Here is a 22,058-nt window from a genome sequence, read left to right as displayed (position 1 = left end):
GAAAACATTATGCTAGATGAAATAAGGCGACACAAAAGGACAAGTATTATATGATTGCGCTTTTATGAGATATCTAAAATAGGTAAATTCATACAAACAGAAAGTAGATTAGAGGTTATCTGCATTATGGGGAAGAGGGAAACGGATAGTTATTGTTTAATTGGTACAGAGTGTCTGAGGTGATGAAAAAGTTTTGGAAATAGTGGTGACAGTTGCATAACATTGTGAATGTAATTGAGGCCACTGAATTGTACACTTAAAGTGGCAAATTTTATGTTACATATATTTTACCGCAATAAAATAAAAGAAAAATAGACAAGTTTCTGCATATTGCACCACTTAAAATATAACACCACCTATTTGTAAGTAAAAGGCACATTTTGATGGGACTCTTTAGATTACAGAGGAAACATACAATTTCTATGTCTGTGCTGGTTTGATTTATTGAATAATTGATAGGGTTGCAAGTTTAAAATGGTACAAAGAGCAAGATGAGGATTTGAAGCTGTTCTAGTTTGCAGAGCAAGCTGCTTTGCCACTTGGTACTTAGGACCCAGCTGAATACATAGTGTTCTAAATATTTGGGGCATATTAGATGCTCTAGAGGTTTTCTGGCAATCCCCAATCAGAGAATCACAGCGCTTACTCTGCCCAGTACAGAGCAAAGCCATGCCCTCTTTTAAAAATAAGTATTTTCTATTTGAGAAATAGGTCTTGCTTTTCTCTTAGGCCAAGTAGGACTGAGAGTTTGACCATAAAATACAAGTGACCATGTAACTTGGGCTACCTGACATGAAATAGGTATTGGATCCACCAAACCAAAAAGTTGTGCTGCAGTAGTCCATCCTTAAGTGAAAGTTGCATATATGAGGTAGTGTCAAAGTGTTCCTAAAGTGACAATAATTTTCATCATCAGGTGTTTCTGAGTAAATGGCACCTACTACCACATTGACTACCACACTGACCCACTGCTCCTTCAGTCCACACCTATAGTTTCATGAGAATGCTTCCATAAATAGCTGACTGAAGAATTAAAAATACGACTCAGTTGGGGGCAGCCCAGCAGTGTAGTGGTTAAGTTTGCGTGCTCCTCTTCGGCAGTGCAAGCTTCATAGGTTTGGATCCCAGTCGCAGACCTACACACCACTCATCAAGCCATGCTGTGGTGGCATCCCACATTAAAAGAAAAAATAGAGGAAGATTGGCATAGATGTTAGCTCAGCACCAATCTTCCTCACCAAAAATAAATTAAGGCTCAGTTCACATATTTTGGCAACAGCTAGAAGTATACAATAGTACAGTACAATGGAAGTACAATGGTACAACATTACAGTGCTATTCAGTGGAGTAAAAAGTATGGCTTGGAGAACACTGGGCAATGTAAATGCTCTCAGGAGGCAAATGTTCAAGTAATTTTTGTTCGTCCATTTAACTCAGAAGTAAAGTAGTCAGAATTCAGGTCTCACAAGCCGGGGAAGTGGTAATAGTTTGGATGGATGCACAAGGACTAGAAAAGTAAAAGACTTGAAGACAAAGGGACCTGTGGAAGTGGTCCAGGGACCAGATGGAACTGTCAGAATAAACAGAGATGTGAGGATATTCAGTCTCATACAGCTACTAACAAAGGGGCACCAATTGCAGAAGGTTCTCATTAATCAGAGGAACAAAATGACCTGTCTTATGGATATCAGTTTATTTTTCTAGTCAGAACAGAACTTATTCAATAGATGTATTCAATAGACTTGAGAAAAAAGTGGACATAGTTGCCTGAATAATGAGCATTGGCTTATCAACATGGACTTCCTCTCATTAAGGCACATCTGGTTATTGTTACTGCTGAGTACCAATATGGCAACCTTGGAGACTAATGATTAACCTCCAATATGGCAACATTCAGCGGGATGAAAAAACAGTTACCTGGTGGCAAAGACAGTTACATTATTCCCCATCTGAGATGGAGACAACAGCAATTTGTCACTAGAACTGGCAATTATTCTGGATATCGATTTGCCTTTCTTGACTGCCAGACATAATTCTGCCAGACACCAAAATCTGTGTTCTTACAGAATGCCTTATTCACTATCACGGTATAGAATACTTCTTTGATTTTGACCAAGGAACATATTATATTACCAAAAATTGAGATGATATGAATATACTAATAAAATTCAGTAATGTTACTATATTCTAAATTACAGAGAAATATCTAACCTGTGAGAATGGTGTAGTAGAATATCAAAGTCTTACTGACAGAACCAGGAGGGAGGCAATAACTTGAGAGTTTGCAGCACTGTCCTTCAAGATGTGTTATTATGTTTTGACATGACCAATACATGACAGCTGTTCTTAGTTACATGACACAGGTTCAGAAATTAGAGAGTGATATTAGACTGGTTCCTTGCATTATTGCCCAATAACACAATTGTGAACGTTTTTTCTCCCATCATTAACTCTCTTAATTAATGCACACTAATTGCCAGCATAGGATTGCTTCTACCATGGTACAAACAATATTTCTATTGAATCGGAATATGAGACTGATAACTACTCTGATCTCTTAATGCCATTGAAATAAGTGGCAAAATGCTGTGCCTTTGGAGTATTAAACCTTATTATCAAGTGGAAGTATGGGCACTGCTTCATAATGAGGTTGAGAAATATGTCTGGAATCTAGAGAGGGCACCTTTTCATATTCCCATATCCATTATTAATGCAAGTGATGGAGGTAGCAATTAATGGAAGAATATTAGGAATTTGGATCTTAATGACTCAGATCCTCCAGGAATGAGATTTTTTATCATCTCTTAAAATAATAAACCAAAATCAGCTGAGAAGTGGGATAGTGGATGAAAGCAATTATTAATAACAATCATGGCCTCATTAACATTTTCAAAGTCTACAGTAACTAAGCATATTATCTTCCATGTTTTTGTGCATACATTTGTATATATTAACCATTTTTATCCTCCTTCTTTTCCCCCTACTATTTTATAAAAGGTGTGCTAATGAGAGTTAAAATAATTTCGTCTAATAAATCAAAGGAAGATTTTGAATGAAAAATGAGTGACGTGAACAATATATTAGGATGGAAACAGTGATTGATTGTGCTATGGTATCTTCTTTCTCAGGAAGACGGTGAATGTATATTAGTTTGTACAAGGCATAATTTCATCAGGTTATGAAGAAACACTCTAGTTGACATTGTTCTTTTAAATTGAATATCGATAAGAGACTGTGTACGGATGCTTGATGGGGAAAGCGGTGAATGGGCCAGACTGTCTCTTAGATATTCAACGCTCTTTTCTCTATTACAGGGTTTGGATGTTAAGAAACTACACATTTCGGAAAACCTGCTAGCAAGATATCAAATTTGAAATTGCCAGTGAAAGGCATTTCCAACAAGATTTGAAAGATAAAAGACAAACAGAAACCATTATTTCTGCTGTAGCATTGGCAAGCATGTAATGGCTTCAGCAGACACCATAAAAGAAATTTTTGCAAGGAGCTTTGAATGTCCTGTGGCGAATTATCCACTTTGGTGCTACAGAGAGTTGAGTTCATCAGAGGTGATTTCTGCAGAAATTGCTTTTCTAAATTCCTAAATGCTTGATGTTACTTTACCTTTATTCCTCCCCTTCACTACCTCTGTCCTTCCAAAGTTTTGTAAGCCTCTAATTTTCTGATGTAAATCCCATCTACTTTAAAAACTCGACTCAATCTATTTCTACTTAACAAACTAGACTACATTCTTGATTGATCCTATACTGAAATGCATTCTTCAGAGATTCTGAAAATTGTCATTTTTCTTTTTTAAATAAGGGAAATGTAAGGCCATACTTATCTTTCTTACAAATACCTCATGTTTAATATGCAGGTGAAAATGGAGGAAGTAAAAAATATTATAAGTGCACTGTATATTTTTTTATTTTTGGTATTGTTTGATTAAAATTATGATTTCAAGGTTTAGAAATTTGATCATTTGCCTAGTTATAACGATTCAAGGCCTAGGACAAAGAATACACTTGGCATGTGTTTTAACCATGTTACCTTGGGTGAGGTATGGTGAAGCCAGATGCAGATCAAGAGGGGAAAACTGGAAAATGTTTTACAGTTTCATTATAGTCAGCCAGGTTGCCTGGGGAGAACACAGGATGCTATACAGAGACACTGGGGAAGCACAATGGCCAGTCACAAGGCAGCGAGAAAGAGGGGAACCATGGACAAGTGCTTTTATTGCGTGTTTGCAGGAAGGAAAGAGTGAGACAGGGCAAGCAGGTTTAGGATTGGCTAATTTGAATAATTTCAGCAGGCTTGAGGACATAGGGACTGCCCCTGATTTTCTGGTACTTGGCCCTGAGGTGATTAGGGCAAGTGTATAGTGGCCTTAAGTGTGAGAGAACATGGGGATATGGTCGTAGTTGGCTTCTCAAGAAGGGGAACTGACTGGCCTCTAGTCAGGGCCTCAAAACTTGGTCAACACAGCATTTTAAAAACCTATATTACAGCATGCCATACTGGGCCTTAAGAAAATATACATCTCATCTGTGAATGTGTGTATGCATGCACATTTGTATAGTTGTATTTATGTGAGTGCAAACATATATGCCCATGCATTTGAGCAATAATGTTTGAGGGGGGCCTTCAACATTAAAAATCTTCATAGATTTTTACATTGTTCTGTGAGGAGCACTAGCCAGAATTATCTGGCAAAGTGCTTTGGGATTAAATGACCTCTAGGATTTTGTAATAATGAATATTCATAATGCACAGAAAACAGTTGGTGGGGTGCTAAAAATACATCCTAATTTCTTTCTGATACTTTAGGATACCCATATCCTTTAGAATATACTCTGATTTCTAAAGGTAAAGATACCATCTCTGAAATAAAGTTATACTGTATAGGATATACAGATTAGGCACTGTAGAAGAAACAGGCAGTGAATTTGAAGGAATAGAGAATATCCAAAGTAAATTAAAATAAACATAAAGAAATCACTTCAAGCACATCATAATCAAATTATAGAAAACTATGGTAAGAAAAATTATTAAAAGCAGCTAGAGAAATAAAAAGTAACATTACCTACAGATAATAGAGAAAAAGATAGAAAATACTTGGGACATATTAACAACTAAAAAAAACCCCACCTTGTCTGAAATTCAAATTTAACTGTGTCTTATATTTTATATGGCAACCCTACCAATAACCAAAAAGATATACCATATATTTTAAAAATGGGAATTTTTACCTTGGATAGAAAGCTTTGAGCGATGATCAGATGAACTAGAGATGAGAATAAAGAATAGCTCAATGAGAGAACTGAAATTATTCATGCTTTGATAGTAAAGGCTTGAGACTTCACTTTTTGTTGTTGTTGGCTTTCACATGCTTATTCATTAGCTTTTACTAATTTAATTTGATTGAACAGGTTAGTAATATAGAGGTTAATAGCATGGACCCTGGAGTTTCTGTAGTATTTCTTTACCACAACCCTGCTATTCACTAACCAAGCCCTTCATTTTCTTGACAGTCTACCTTGATTTATTTTGTTTTCTTTACTCATTGTGTGCTACCCTCTTTTGCGTCATGTCTATTTCTGTGTTTTTTTTTCCTACTTACATTTCAAAGACCAGCTCAAAATTAATTTCTTCTGTAAAATTTTTCACAAACTCCAAAAACACATCACCATAAAAAGAGAAAAATTTAGAGATTACCTAACTTTTCCAGTAGCAATCTTTGCATACTTCTAATATAGCAATTGTCCTAGTGTCTTATAATTTCTCCCGGGACAGACTGAACTCCTTAATGACAGGGACAATATATTACTAATAGCATTGTTAGTTACTATTTCCAAAGGGCGTAGATCATTGACTGACATGTAGGTGTTCAAAATGTGCGTTCAATAAAATTAAATTGATGGAAATAATAGTGTTTAAAATCCTTACGGCAGGGCCGTAGTTTACTCACATTGTGTTAACATTGATAAAGGGCAAATTCTCTATACTTTCTGGTCAGCTGCCTCATACAAAAAGATATCACAAATATTTGAAGGAATTGCTGCTCTGGCTCTTGGGGGAATTTATTACTAGGTTTAGCAAATGTGCTTGTTCAGATCAATGGGCTGTTATGTTGACCTTTCACTGGTTGTTTGCTCTGATTCAGGCATTTACAATAAACTATGCTCTCAGCATTTCAACTCTGCTCTTCAATTCCTTTTTAAAAATGTTATGGCATCTTTGTCAATAGGCATTGCTGGAAAACCCAGTTGATGTTTTTGTTTTTGTTTTTATTTCTTTGCTTTTTTCTTAATGACAAGACAGTTTGCCTCTACAATGGCAGAGATTTAAAAATGTCTCTACGGTTATCACTGTTACCTACAGAATATTTGTGTGTGGTTTGCAAATACATTTGGGTTTGATATGAAACCCAGAAACTCAAGAGTGACACAAAATTGTACTACGGAAGTGGGGAAAAAAAAAAGCAAGCATAATTACAAGAAATATTGGGGCTGAATGATGTTTCGATTTCTCAGAATTAAAATATCGTTTGTATTTATGTATGCAGAACACATTGACTAACAAAATATAAACAAATAGTTCAATATTAACAAAGTAGTATATAAATACAGTCGATTGCTGCTTAACGTCGGGGATACGTTCTGAGAAATGCATCGGTAGGCAATTTCATCATTGTGCAAACATCATAGAGTGTACTTACACAAACCTAGATGATATAGCTTACTACCCACCTAAGCTATATGGTACTAATCTTATGGGACCACCATCATATATGTGGTCTGTCATTGACCGAAATGTCGTTATGCGGCACATGATTGTATATCTATTGATATAGATGTATATCTCTATATATTATTTATATATATGTATACATATATACAATTTCATTCTTTATAATTAACCAAACAGACAATTTAGTGTAATATCACAGTTAGATATGACTTACAGGTGAGTGAGGGTATCCATTTATCATTGATAGCTGTGATTCCAGTAATTGAAGAAATTTATAATGAGAATCAGTGCTAATATGTATTGAGGAGTTTCTGTCCGCTAGTTCTCTCCCAGTTCTTTGTACATATTCTCTCATATAATCTACACAATACTAATAAGTTTTGTAGATAAAAGAACTGAAGCCTGGAAAGCTAGGTAACATATCCATTGTTACAAGGGCTATAGGTGGTATAACCAGGATTTGACTACCATTCAACCAGAACCCAAAACTATATCAAATACTGAAGGATCAGTTCGGTGACTGATGTGAGAGGATCATGAAGATGTCACAAACTGGAAGGTTTTCAGATGAGGCAACTAGACTTGTATTGTGCTAGATGATAGACAGGAATGGATTCATTCATTTATTTGGCAGATATTTATTGAATGACTGCTATATGCTAGTGTTCTAGCTGCTGCTTGTAGAGTGCTGAATTTCATAGATAAAATCTCTGCTCTTATTCAGTTAAAATTCTAGTGAAGACAGGTAGACAATAAGTAAACCATTCAAGGAAAAAGATCATTTCAGCAAAGGGTAAATATTATGAAGACAATAAAAAGTGAATGATGGAGTATAACTACTAAGGAGCTGCTGCTTTACACTGGCTGATAGGTAAGAGCTCACAAATGTGTTGATATGGAGCTGAGACTTGAATGACAAAAAGAGACAGTTAGGCATACGGCTGAGGGAAAAACTTTCTAGGAAGAGAGAATGTGGATGGCAATAGTACTAAGGTGGAAAAGAGTTTGTCCCAGTTGAGGAAAAGAAATAAGGCTGGTATGGCTAAAACATAATGAGAATGGCCACATACATAATTAGCAAGTCCTGTTGTAAAATGAAAATGTGGAGCCTTTGTTTAAAAATTATTAAGACTTTCAAGACAGCAACGGCAGATAATTCAACCAAGCTTGAGATCCTTCTGAGCTCAGGGTCCTATGTGACTGCACAGGTTGCATGCTGTATGTGACTGAACAGGGAACCAATACTGAAAGTGATAGAGGGGAGAAGGGAAACAAGACACAGTTGGAGAGAGAGGAGCCAGATTATACTGAGCCCTGTGAGCCAAAGTAAGGGTTTGAATTTCTTTCTAAGTGTGATGAGAAGACAATGGAAAACTTTGAACAGGAGGTGATGAGATCTGATTTATAATTAATTAGAAAGGTGCAGTCTAGCTATTGTGCAGAATGGGATGTAGGGACCATGAAGAAAACTAAAGGGAACAATTGCTAGGCTGTGTCAGTAGGTATGGAGATTGTAGAAAGACTATATAGGGAGGGACTGCTATCAATAAGAAAATAAGAGTCAGGCAGTGAGAAGAAGCTATCAACTAGGAATATATATAGGGATAGACACAGTGAGAGAGGGAGAAAGGCAGAAAGAGAGAGGAGAGAGGTGGACAATTAAAGGAAGCAACATTGCTGTATTTAGACAAGTATTTAGCGAGGGGAGGGCAGTGGTGTGTTAATAAAAGTTTACCAACTAGATCTCCAAATGACAATATATATGATATTAAATATATATTATCTTTATTATAAATTGGGCCACTATATATTATGTATAGTGTATAACTTTTAGATGGCATTAAAGTACACAATATCCTTTATTGTGAACTGCATATAGCCTGTTAACTCTCACAGAATACTTTTGTTAATGTTTTGCCAAAATCTGTGTTTGTAGCTAACCTATGGTTGCTAATGATTATTAAGTGCACTTCCAAAATGAATATTGGTCAGTATTTTCTTTTACTTTAACTAGTAAGACAAGCATGAAACAACAAACATATATTTTGGAATTTCATTGATTCGTTAATGACTTAAGTGACTTCTATACTGAATAAGATTTTCATTAGTCAGATTTTTATCAATCAGATATTTGTAAATCACTGAAGTGATCCTTTTTGTTCTTGGTTCTTGTATGTGATGCTCTTTTATTTTTCTTCCAATTATAATCTATGCCTGCTTGGTGGTACTTTAAAACATTATAAGAAGGCTGGAGAAAAAATTTATTGTGATTTAAGAAAATAGGGATTGGAATTCAATCCTGTCTACATTACTCATAGCCCATGTGACAATGGGCATGCTACTTAATGCTCTAGGTCTCAGTCTCCTTATCTGTAAGACTTATAGTGGTGTGTAGATTAAAGTAGAAAATCTGATGCTTTCCAAATAATAGAAGAATATGTCCTCATTTTTTGTATTATTTACAATTTGGTCGTCACAGATATGGCATGTTTAAATTTAATATGAATTATTAATATTTTCTTCATGACTTTCTTAAGCCTAGAAAATCAGCAAAACAATAAATAGAGCCTTTGTAGTATTTACCAATTTCTGTGATACAAATATTCCAACTATGTCTAATTTCAGTTTAACATTATGATGCTACCCGATGCAGAACTGGGTAGAGACGTACAATAACACATTTATGAAATATTTCTATTATAGTGATATAATAAATATAAATAACCTCAAGAGCGTAGATAATAGTAAAATAAGTATGAAATGATGAGTTTTGAGTACTTATTATTTATTTTTTATATAATTCATTTAAAATGTAAGTTTATATAATTTCATTTTTAATAATGGCTTTTTGTAACAAATGGCTTCAAAAATTCCTGAAAATTCAATAGTCAGATATCATGAGCTGATATGAACTGACTTGAGCACACAACTGTGAGAAGCACTTGTGTCTATGGGTTTCTATTTCCTCTCAGGCTAGAAGTCATATGAGAGTTTATGTTTCCTGAGATTTTTGCTACTGAGAAAGTACATGGTTCACATGGGGTCTGATCCCTTGGGTGACATAACCTTAGTATCATCCATCATGTCAGTCTCAGAATATTCTGAAGACTGTCTACTAGACACAGAGATTCACACTTCCCTACGCTACTCCATAATCAAGTTGCTCCATAGCTCAGTATTTCCTGGAGTGGATGTAAATGTCAAGAAAATTTTGCAGTCTCTTTTTTTTTTAGATTTTCTCATTAATTTATTCCATGTTATTTTTTTCTACTTTATGTTTTCTTTATATGTTATTTTTAGGAAGGAATATCATTGCATCTGGGATACAGAACAAAATTCTTGATTACTATTCGTTAGCTTATTTCAAAAAAGCAGTACAGGGGCTGGCCCGGTGGCATAGTGGTTAAGTTGGCATGCTCCACTTTGTTAACCCCAGGTTCACAGGTTCAGATCCCAGGCGCGGGCCTAGCCACAGCTTATCAAGCCATGCTGTGGCAGGCATCCCACATATGAAATAGAGGGAGATGTGCGCAGCTGTTAGCTCAGGGCAAATCTTCCTCACCCAAAATAAAAAAAAAAGGCATTATGATCCACTACATTGTTGTAGAGTGATTGAGACAAGATTCCCCTCCACCTTATGTAAAACAAAAATTAGATTGACTTTCACATACTCCAAGTGGTCATTTTTCACCTACTCTTTATATTTCATCCCTGCTGGGTTTTTTTTTTTTTGTGAGGAAGATCAGCCCTGAGCTCACATCCATGCTAATCCTCCTCTTTTTGCTGAGGAAGACCGGCTCTGCGCTAACATCTATTGCCAATCCTCCTCCTTTTGTCCCCCAAAGCCCCAGTAGGTAGTTGTATGTCATAGCTGCACATCCTTCTAGTTGCTGTATGTGGGATGGGGCCTCAGCATGGCAGGAGAAGTGGTGTGTCAGTGCACGCCCAGCCGCCAGTAGCAGAGCGCGCACACTTAACCACTAAGCCACGGGGCTGGCCCCATCCCTGGTGTGTTTTTAATCATTAGTTTTATTTTCTTTGAAGTAAATAAAGATAAATGCAGCCCTTGTTAAAAAAAAAAGAAATCTATGGGATCCTCAACATTTTTTCCACTGGTTCTGCAGGTTTGTTTTATTATAACAGCTTTGAGATGTAACTCACATACTGTAACATACCATAATACACATACCATGAATCCACTCATTAAAGTGTAAAATTCAGTGGTTTTTACTCTATTTATAGAGTTGTGAAACCATCACCACAATAAATTTTAGAACATTTCCCACAAAAGAAACCCCAATCTCATTAGCAATCAGGTTTTAAAAAAATGTTTTATTGAAATATAATTGACATATAACATTGTAGTAGTTTCAAATGTACAACATAATATTTAGATATTTGTATATGTTGTGAAATGATCACTATAAGTCTAGTTAACATATGTAAAGCCTAGTTAATATAGATAGTTAAATATAGTTACTAGTTAATATAACTAGTTAACTAGTTGTCTAACTAGTTATATTTAAATTTTTTTATTGAGGTATAATTGACATATAACATTAAGTTAGTTTCAGATATACAACATAATGATTCGATATTCATATATATTGTGAAATGATCACCACAAAAGATCTAATTATCATCCATTATCATACATAGTTAAAATTTTTTCTTCTTAAGATGAGGACTTTTAAGATTTACTCTCTTAGCAACTTTCAAATATTCAATACAATATTATTAATTACATCCCCATGACATATTTATTTTATAACTGGAAGTTTGTATGTACGTTTTGACCCCCTGCCCCTGGCAACCACCAATCTCTTCTCTGTATCTATAAACTCGCTTTTTTTTTTTCTTTTAGATACTACATATAAGTGAGATCATACGGTATTTGTCTTTCTCTGATTGACTTATTTCACTTAGCATAATGCCCTCAAGGTCCATCCATGTTGTCACAAATGACAAGATTTCCTTCTTTTTATGGCTGAATAATATTCCATTATGTGTGTATGTACATACATATATCACAATTTCTTTACTTATCCATTGATGGAATTTAGGTTGCTTCCGTATTTTGATATTGTATATAATGATTCATTGAACAGGAGGGTGCATCTATCTTTTTGAGTTAGTGTTTTGTTTGCCTTGGGTAAATACCCAGAAGTGGAATTGTTAGATTATATAGTAGTTCTATTCATATTTTTTGAGGCACCTCCATACTGTTTTCCATAATGGCTGCATCAATTTACATTTGCACCAACAGTGCACAAGGGTTTTCTTTTCTCCACATGCTCACCAACACGTTATTTTTTGTCTTTTTGATCATAATCATTCTAAGAGGTGTGAGGTGATATCTCATTGCAGTTTTGATTTGCATTTCCCTGATGATTAAGGATGTTGAGCACCTTTTCATGTACCTGTTGGCCATCTGTATGTCTTCTTTGAAAAAATGTCTATTCAGATCCTCTGCCCATTTTTTAATTGAATTGTTTGGTTTTTTTGCTAATGAGTTGACTGAGTTCTTTATATATTTTGGATATTAACTGCTTATCAGATATATGATTTGCAAATATTTTCTCCCATTTCATAGGTTGCCTTTTCATTTTACCGATGGTTTCCTTTGCTGTGCAGAAGCTTTTTAGTTTGATGTAGTTTCACTTGTTTATTTATTTTTTTTTTGTGAGGAAGATCAGTTCTGAGCTAACATCTGATGCTAATTCTCCTCTTTTTGCTGAGGAAGATTTGACCTGAGCTAATATCCATGTCCATCTTCCTCTACTTTATATGCAACGCCGCCACAGCATGGCTCAACAAGTAATACGTCAGTGTGTGCCCGGGATCCAAACTGGCGAACCCCAGGCCGCCGCAGCGGAGCGCACGCACTTAACCACTTGTGCCACCCAGCCGGCCCCTCACTTGTTTATTTTTGCTTTTGTTGCCTTTGCTTTTGTTGTAAAATCCAAAAAATCATTGCCAAGAACAATGTCAAGGGGTTTACTGCCTATGTTTTCTTCTAGGAGTTTTATGGTTTCAGGTCTTAGGTTAGTTACTCTCAAGTCTTTAATCCATTTTGAGTTAGTTTTTGTGTATGGTGTAAGATAGTGGTCTAGATTCATTTTTTTGCATGTGGCTGTCCAGTTTTTCCAACACCATTGATTGAAGAGACTATCTTTTTCCCATTGTATATTCTTGGCTCCTTTGTCATAAGTCAATTGATCATCTATACATGGGTTTATTTCTGGGCTCTCTATTTTACTTCATTGATCTGTATCTGTTTTAATCCTAATACAATACTGTTTTGATTACTATAGCTTTGTAATATAGTTTGAAATCAGGGAGCATGATGCCTCCAGCTTTGTTCTTTCTTAAGATTGCTCTGGCTATTTGGGCTCTTTTAAGGTTCCATACAAATTTTAGGATTGTTTGTTCTATTTCTTGGAAAAATGACTTTGGAATTTTAACAAGGATTGCAATAAATCTGTAGAATGACTTGGGTAGTATAGACATTTTAACAATATTAATTCTTCCAATCCATGAACACACAATATCTTGCCATTTATTTCTGTTTTTTTAAATGTCTTTCATCAATGTCTTATATTCTTTTTTTTTTTTTTTAAAGATTTTATTTATTCATTTTTTTCCCCCCAAAGCCCCAGTAGATAGTTGTATGTCATAGGTTCACATCCTTCTAGTTGCTGTACGTGGGACTCGGTCTCGCGTTGGACGGAGAAGTGGTGCCTCGGGGCGCGCCCGGGATCCGAACCCGGGCCGCCAGCATCAGAGCGCGCGCACTTAACCGCTAAGCCACGGAGCCGGCCCTTATATTCTCAGTTTATAGGTCTTATGCCTCCTTGATTAAATTTAGTCCTAGGTATTTTATTCTTTTTGATGCAGTTGTGAATGGAATTGTTTTCTTAATTTCTTTTTCCTATACAATCATGCATCGCTTCAAGTCAGGGATACATTCTGAAAAATGTATCCTTAGGCAATTTTGTCATTGTGCAAACATCATACAGTGTACTGACAGGGAACAAAACTTGCTACCCAAAGTGTGTCTCTTTAACATGAGGATTATTTTAGGCTGATTGTTTTAAGAAACAAAAGACTTAGGAAGTTTTTCTTGTTACCTCTCCCTTAACTGCCTAAAAGAATTCAGATAAAAAATCCTGTCTCAGGGGCCAACCCGGTGGCAGAGTGGTTAAGTGCACGTGCTCTGCTTCGGTGGGCCGGGGTTCGCCGGTTCAGATCTCTGGCGTGCACCAACGTACCAGTTGTCAAGCCATGCTGTGGCGGCGTCCCATATAAGTAGAGGAAGATGGGCATGGATGTTAGCCCAGGGCCAATCTTCCTCAGCAAAAAGAGGAGGATTGGCATCAGATGTTAGCTCAGGGCTGATCCTCCTCAAAAAAAAAAAAAAAAAAAAAAAATCCTGTCTCCGGAAGCTAGCTATCCCCTTAGTATAACATGAACTAGATGGTAGACAGGGAGAAACCTAGAAAAGCCTGTATGTTGGGCTCTCCTCTGTGTTCTTCTGTTTGGGTGTGGCCAAACACTTGTTTTCCAAATGTTTGTTCCTTTTCCCCTACCTGTGAATTGCCGTCCTTCCCTTTGAAGTCACAGACACTCTTCCCCCACCAGCATCTTCTTTTGTCTTTAGCTGAGGGTGGTATTTAAGGTGAAGGCTCTAGCCACTTGGGCAATTTACTTGGTTTTCCTGCGTGTCTCCCATGTATATACGTTATTAAACTTTTGTTTGTTTTTCTCCTGTTAATCTGTCTCATGTCAATTTAATTCTTAGACCAGCCAGAAGAATCTAGAAGGGTAGAGGAAAATTTCTTCTTCCTCTATGATACTTACACAAAGCTAGATGGTATAGCCTAATACACATGTAGGCTATATGGTACTAATCTTACGGAACCACTTTTGTATATGTGGTCCATTGTTGACTGAAATGTCATTATGTAGCACATGACTACAATTTGTTATTACTGCATAAAAACACAACAGATTTTTGTATATTGATTTTGTATCCTGCAACTTTACTAAATTCACTGATTAGTTCTAACAGTCTTTTGGTGGAGTCTTTAGGGTTTTCTATATATAATATCATGTCATCTGTATAGTGACAGTTTTACTTCTTCCCTTCCCTTCCCATTGGATGCCTTGTATTTTTTTTTTCTAATTGCTCAGGCGAGGACTTCCAATGCTATGTTGAATAAAAGCTGTGAGAGTGGGAATCTTTGTCTTGTTCCTGATCTTAGAGGAAAAGCTTTCACCTTTCACCATTGAGTATGATGCTAACTGTGGGCTTGACATATATGGTTTTTATTATGTTGAGTTATGTTTCCTCTATACCAGTTTGTTGAGAGTTTTTATTATAAATCGATGTTGAATTTGTAAAATGATTTTTCTGCATCTATTGAGATGATCAAATGATTTTTATCCTTCATTTTGTTAATGTGGTACATCACATTGATTGACTTGTGGCTGTTGAAACATCCTTGTGTTCCTGGAATAAATCCCCCTTGATCATGGTGTATGAGCCTTTTAATGTATTGTTGAATTCAGTTTGCTAACATTTCGTTGAGAATTTTTGCGTCTATGGTCATCAGAGATATTCGCCTGTAACTTTCTTTTCTTGTGGCGTCCTTGTCTGGTTTTGGTATCAGGGTAATTCTGGCCTCATTCAATAAGTTTGGAAGTGTTACCTCCTATTCTATTTTTTGGAAGAGTTTGAGAAGGATTGGTATTAATTCTTTAAATGTTTGGTAGAATTGACCAGTGAAGATATCTGATCCTGGACTTTTGTTTATTGAGATGTTTTTGATACTGATTCAATTTCCTCACTAGTAATTGTTGTGTTCAGGTTTACTATTTCCTCATGATTTAGCTTGGAATTTATCCATTTCCTCTAGGTTGTCCAATTTGTTGGCATATAATTGTTCATAGTAGTCTCTGATGATTTGTTTTATCTCTGTGGTATCAGTTTTAATGTCTCTTCTTTCATTTCTGATTTTATTTATTTGAGTCTTCAGTCTTTTTTTCTTGGTGTATCTAGCTAAAGGTTTGTCAATTTTTCTTCTTTTTGCAAAAAACCAGCTCTTAGTTTCATTGATCTTTTCTAATGTTATTGTCTTTTTAGTCTCTATTTCATTTATTCCCACTCTGATATTTGTTATTTTCTTCTTTCTACCCACTTTGGGCTTTGTTTGTTCTTTTTCTAGTTTCTTGAAGTGTAATGTTAAGTTGTTTGTTTTAGATTTTTCTTGTCTCTTGAGATAGGCATGTATCACTCTTTACTTTCATCTTAGAACTGCTTTTGCTACATCTTGTACTTTTTGGTATATTGTATTTCCATTTTTTATTTGTCTCAAGATATTTTTTAGTTTCTCTTTTGATCCTATCCCATTGTTTATATAGTGGCATGTTTAACCTCCACATGCATGTAACTCATTTCTAGTTTTATGCCATTGTGGTTGGAAAAGATGCTTGATATGATTTAAATATTCTTAAATTTATAAAACTCATTTTGTGGCCTAATATATGATCTATCCTGGATAATGTTCCATGTGCACTTTAGAAGAGTATTTATTCTGTTGCTTTTAGGTAGAATGTTCTGTATCTGTCTGTCAAGTCCATCTGGTCTAACGTGTTGTTTAAGGACAATATTTTCTTATTTATTTTCTGTCTGGATTATATATTTATTGGTGAAAGTAGTGTCTATTTCTCACTTTAAATATGTTAATATTTGCTTTATATATTTACATGCTCCAATATTGGGTGCATAAATACTTACAAATGTTATATCCTTTTGTTGGATTGACCCCTTTCTCATTATGTAATGACCTTCTTATTACACAGTCTTTTTCTTAACATCTATTTTGTCTCATATATGTATAGCTTTCTTTTGGTTTCCATTTGCATGGAATATCTTTTTCCATCCCTTCAACTTCAGTCTGTGTGTGTCTTTACATCTGAAGTGAGTCGCTTCTAGGTAGCATATAGTTGGGTTTTGTGTTTTTATCCATTCAACCACACTATGCCTTTTTATTAGAGTATTTAGTTCATTTACATTTAAAGTTATTATTGATTGGTATGTACTTATTACCTTTTTGTTAATTATTTTATGGCTGTTCTGAAGATTCTCTGTTCCTTTCTTCTTCTCCTACTCTCTTCCTTTGTAATGTGATGATCTTTTGTAGCAGTATGCTTAGATTTCTTTCTTTTTATCTTTTGCATATCAACTATAGGTTTTTGCTTTGTGGTTACATGAGACTTACAGAAAATAACATATTTATAATGGTCTATTTTAATTTGATAATAACAAGTTTGAATGCATTCCAAAGTTCTGCATTTTTAATCCTCTCATGTTTTATGTTTTGATGTCACAATTTACATTTTTATCCTCTATATTGCTTAACAAATTATTGTAGTTATAGTTATTTTTATGACATTTGTCTTTTAATATTCATACTAGCTTTATAAGTGCTTAATTCACCACCTTTACAACATTAGTTATTCTGAATTTTATTATATATTTACCTTTACCAGTGAGATTTATACTTTCATATACTTATATATACTGTCAACTTGTTACTAATTAGTGCCCTTTTGTTTCAGCTGAAAGAAGTCCCTTGAAGGACAACTTTGCAAGGTAAAATATTCTTATTTGGTAGTTTTTTTTCTTTCAGTAGTTTGAATATATCATTCCACTCCCTTCTGGCCTGCAAAGTTTCTGCTAAAAAATCTGCCCATAGTCTTACAAGGGGTTCCTTTATATGTTACAAGTTGTTTTTCTCTTGAGGCTTTTGAGATTCTCTTCTTGTCTTTATCTATTGACAGTTTAATTATAATGTGTCCTGGTATTGGTCTCTTTGTGTTCATCTTGTTTGGAACTATCTGGGCTTCTGGATCTGGATGTCTGTTTCCTTCTCCAGGTTAGGGAAGTTTTCAGCGATTATTTCTTCAAATAAGTTTTCTGCCCCATTTTCTCTCTCTTTTCCTTCTAGAACTCCTATAATGTGAATCTGCTTAATATTGTCCCATAGTCCCTTAAACTATCTTCACTTTTTTTAATTCCATTTTTCTTTTCGCTGCTCTTATTGGATGAGTTGCACTGCCCTGTCTTTGAATTCATTGATCCTTTCTTCTGCTTTATCTGGTCTGCTGTTGAACCCTTCTTGTGTATATTTCAGTTCAATTACTGTATTCTTCAGTTCTATGACTCCTATTTGGTACTTTCTTATATTTTCCATCTTTGCTGAAGTTTTCACTTTGTTCTTCTACTCTTCTCCTGAGCTTAGTGAGCATCTTTAAGCCATTATTTTGAACTCTTTATCAGGTAAATCACTCACCTCCATTTTATTAAGAATTTTTTCAGATGTTTTATCTTGTTCTTTTGTTTGGATCATATTTCTCCATTTCTTCATTTTCCTTGACTCTCTGTGTTGGTTTCCACGCATTATATAAAAGAGCCACCTCTCCCAGTCCTGAAGACATGACCTCATGTAGGAGATGAACTTTGTTCTTTAATCCTGTCCCAGTTCTTGGTTGTATCTCAAATCTTTGTGATTGTCCAAGAACCTATTTTATTTTTGGTGGCTCCTAGTAGTTGAGGTTGTGCCAAGACCTGTGTCCCAAAGGAGTGGATCTCAATCAGCAGCTAGATTCAGGCTGATATGAAGACAGATTCTCAGGCAGCAGCTTTAAAGTATGAGAATATGTACAGTCCTATGGGACTGCAAGTGTAATTGCCACTAGCCACCAGAAACAGGTGTATAGAGTTGTCCCTGGGTGTCAATCACAACAATTGTAGCGCTAGATGAGGGTACAAGTTCTTTTCCAGAAGATACTGGCAACCTGGTTTGAGGCAGACGGAAAATCCAAAGTTGGCACCCACCAGCCTCCATCTTTGGTAAGAACCTCAGTAGGCACCTAAATGTGTGCCAAACCAGGTCTTAAAGTTGGAGTCTTAAAAGGTCTTAAAAGGCCCTACAGGTCTTAAAACTTGGAGTACTTGACGTGAGGTTCAAACATTTTGCTCTTTAGAGAGAAGCTGGGGGTTTTGAGTTCCCTCACTATTGTGGATAGTAGCACTGGGAACGGAGTATATAGCAAGAGTATGTCTTAGCCTCTCCTGTCTGCTTCAATGTGGGTTTTTTTCTAATTTGTCCTATATATTGTAGTCACTCAGCTAGTTTTGGGGGGTTTTTTTAGAGGAAATTTTTCCATATGTAGCTATAGATTTGATGTATCTGTGGGAGGAGGTAAGTTCAGGATCTTTCTATGTTGCCATCCCAAACCGGAACCAGGAATCATTTATTATTCCCCCAAACCTGTATCCCCCAGCCCTATGCCACCACTAATCTATTTTACTGTATATAGATTTGGCTAACTTAGATATTTGATATAAATGGAGTCATACAATATGTTATCTTTGGTGACTGGCTTCTTTCACTTAGTATAATGTTTTCAAGGTCTATCCCTGTTTTAGCATGTATCAGTAATTCATTTTTTTAATTGCAGAATAATTTTCCATTGTTTGGATATACCATATTTAATTTATCCATTCTTCGGTTTGTGGATATTTGAATTGGTTTCACTTTTTGGCTATTATGAATATTGCTGCTTATGGACAAGTTTTTGTGTGGACATATGCTTTTAATTATCTTGAGTATATTCTTAGAAGTGGAGTTGCTGGCTCATATATTAATTATGTTTAATATTTTGATGAAATGCCAGACTTTTTACTAAAGTGGCTACCTCTTTTTATTTTCCAACCAGCAATGTATGAGTGTTCTGATTCCTTCACATCCTCACTAACACTTGTTATCATCCATATTTTTTATTATAGCAATCCTAGTGTGCATAAAGTGATATCTTATTGTAGTTTTGATTTGCATTTCACTAATGACTGATGCTATTGAGCATCTTTTCATGTGCTTCTTGGCCATTTGTATATCTTCTTTAGAAAAATATTCAAATATTGTGCCCATTTTAGAAATTGGGTTATTTCTCTTTATTGTTGAGTTAGAAGAGTTCTTTATATAATCTTGACTCTAATCCCTTATCAGATGTATGATTTGAAAATAGTTTCTCCCCTCCTGTGGACTCTTTTTACTTTCCTGTTAGTGTCTTTTGAAACATAAAGGTGTTCAAATTTTGATGAAGTTCTATTTATTTTTTCTCTGTAGCTTATAATTTTGGTGTCATACCTAAGAAAACAGTGCCTAATCCAAGGTCACAGATATTTTTAACTATGTTTTCTTCTAATATTTTATAGTTTTAGCTCTTAGATTTAGGTTTCTGCTTCATTTTCAGCCAGTCTTTCTATGTAATATAAGTTAGGGGTCCAACTTCATTCTTTTGCATGTGAACATCCAGTTATTTCAGCACCTTTTGTCAAAAAGACAGTACAAAAATCAAGTGACCATAAATGTAAGGCTCTATTTCTCGACCCTCAATTCTATTTCATTGATCTACGTGTCTATCCTTATGCCAATACCACACTGTTTTGATTACTGAAGGTTTATATTAAGCTTTGAAATTAAGAAGTGATTCTTCCTCCAACTGATTCTTCTTTTTCAGGATTATTTTGGCTGTTTGTTCCCTTTAACTTCTATATGAATTTTGGGGATCAATTTCCACAAAAAACAACATCTGTAACTATGATAAGATTTTATTGAATCTATAGATTAATCTGGGGAGATTGACATCTTATCAATATTAAATCTTCCAATCCTTGACTGTGGGATGTCTTTCGATTTATGCAGATCTTTTAAAAATTTCTTTCAGTGATATTTTGTAGTTTTCAATACACAGGTATGGCACAACTTTCTTAAATTTATTCCTAAGTATTTTTATCTTTTTGATACTATTGTAAATGTTATTATTTTCTTAATTTTATTTTTAGATTGTTCATTGTTAGCGTGTGCATATGCAACTGATTTTTGTATATAAAATTTATATTCTTCAACCTTACTGCACTCATTCATTAGTTATAGTAGTGTTTTAGCGAATTCCTTAGAATTTTCTCTATATAAGATTATGTTACCTGCAAATAGAGGTAGTCTTTTATGTTTCTTTCTAATATGAATGCCTTTATTTCTTTTTCTTGCCCAATTGTCTTGGCTAGAACCTCAAAGATAATGATAAATAGAAGAAGTAGATCAGATATCCATGCCTTGTTCCTGATCTTGCGGGGAAGTTTTCATTTTTCACCACTAAGTATAATGTTGTGAGTTTTTTGTACGTGCCCTCTATCTGGTTATAGACATTTCCTTCAATTCCTAGTATGTTGAGAATTTTAATATGAAAGGGTGTTAGCACTCCCAAATGCTTTTTCTTCATCTATTGAAATGATTATATAATGTTTGTCACTTATTTTATTACATAGTGTATTATATTGATTGATTTTTGTATATTAAACTAATTTTGGATTCTTTCGCTAAGGGTCACTTGGTCACAGTGTATAATCTTTTTTTATATGTTGATCAATTAAGTTCAATAGTTTTTGGTTAAGCTTTTTGTGTGTATGTCTATATTCGTAAGGGATACTGGTCTGATGTGTCTTTTCTAGTGATATCTTTTTCTGACTCTGGTATAAGGGTAAAGTGGCCTCATGGAATGAGTTAGGAAGAATTTCCACTATCTACTATTTTTGGAAGTGTTTGTGAAGAGTTTTTACTAATTCTCTTTTAAATGTTTGGTAAAATTCATGTTGAAGCCATCTGGTTGTGGGCTTTATGGGACTATGTTTCCCTTTATGGAACTTTTTCTGATTACTAATTCAATCCATTTACTTGTTATAGCTCTATTCATATATTCTTGTTCTTCTTGTGTCAGTTTTGATATTCTGTGTCTTTTTAGGTATTTGTCTCTTTCATCTAGGTTAACCAATTTGATGGTATGCAATTGTTCATTAGACTCCCTTATAATTCTTTTATTTCTGTAAGGTCAGTATTGATGACCCCTCTTCAGTCCTGATGTTAGTACTTGAGTCTTCTCTCTTTTTATTTTGGTCAGTCCAGCTATAGTTTCGTCAATTTTGTTGATCCTTTCAAAGGACAATCTTTTGCTTTTGTTGATATTCTCTATTTCATTTTATTGTGATTTAATCTTTATTAATTTCTTGCCTTCTGTTTTCTTTGGGTTGAATTTCTACTTCTTTTTCTAGTGTATTAAGGTGATAGTTATATGATTAGTTTGATATATTTTTCTTTTTTAATATAGGCTTTTATAGGTGTAAATGTCATTCTAAGCACTGCTTTAGCCACATACTATTAGTTCTGTCATGTTGTGTTTTTGTT

The 22,058-nt window shown here is 34.9% G+C and overlaps 1 long non-coding RNA gene across 1 annotated transcript in view; it reads left to right on the top strand.

Annotated features, from left to right (window-relative positions):
* LOC147916674 (uncharacterized) overlaps positions 1-22,058 on the top strand; it is a 221,352-nt gene that overhangs the window by 53,708 nt on the left and 145,586 nt on the right. Inside the window, exons 2-3 of the long non-coding RNA XR_015552715.1 lie at positions 3,315-3,566; positions 17,371-17,404. This is a non-coding gene — a long non-coding RNA (uncharacterized LOC147916674). The remainder of the gene's footprint in view (positions 1-3,314; positions 3,567-17,370; positions 17,405-22,058) is intronic.

Source organism: Ceratotherium simum, chromosome 7 (genome assembly GCF_057802395.1).
Source record: "Ceratotherium simum simum isolate JZ-2026a chromosome 7, ASM5780239v1, whole genome shotgun sequence".
Taxonomy (NCBI): Eukaryota; Metazoa; Chordata; class Mammalia; order Perissodactyla; family Rhinocerotidae; genus Ceratotherium; species Ceratotherium simum.
This window is presented reverse-complemented; position numbering and strand designations above follow the sequence as displayed.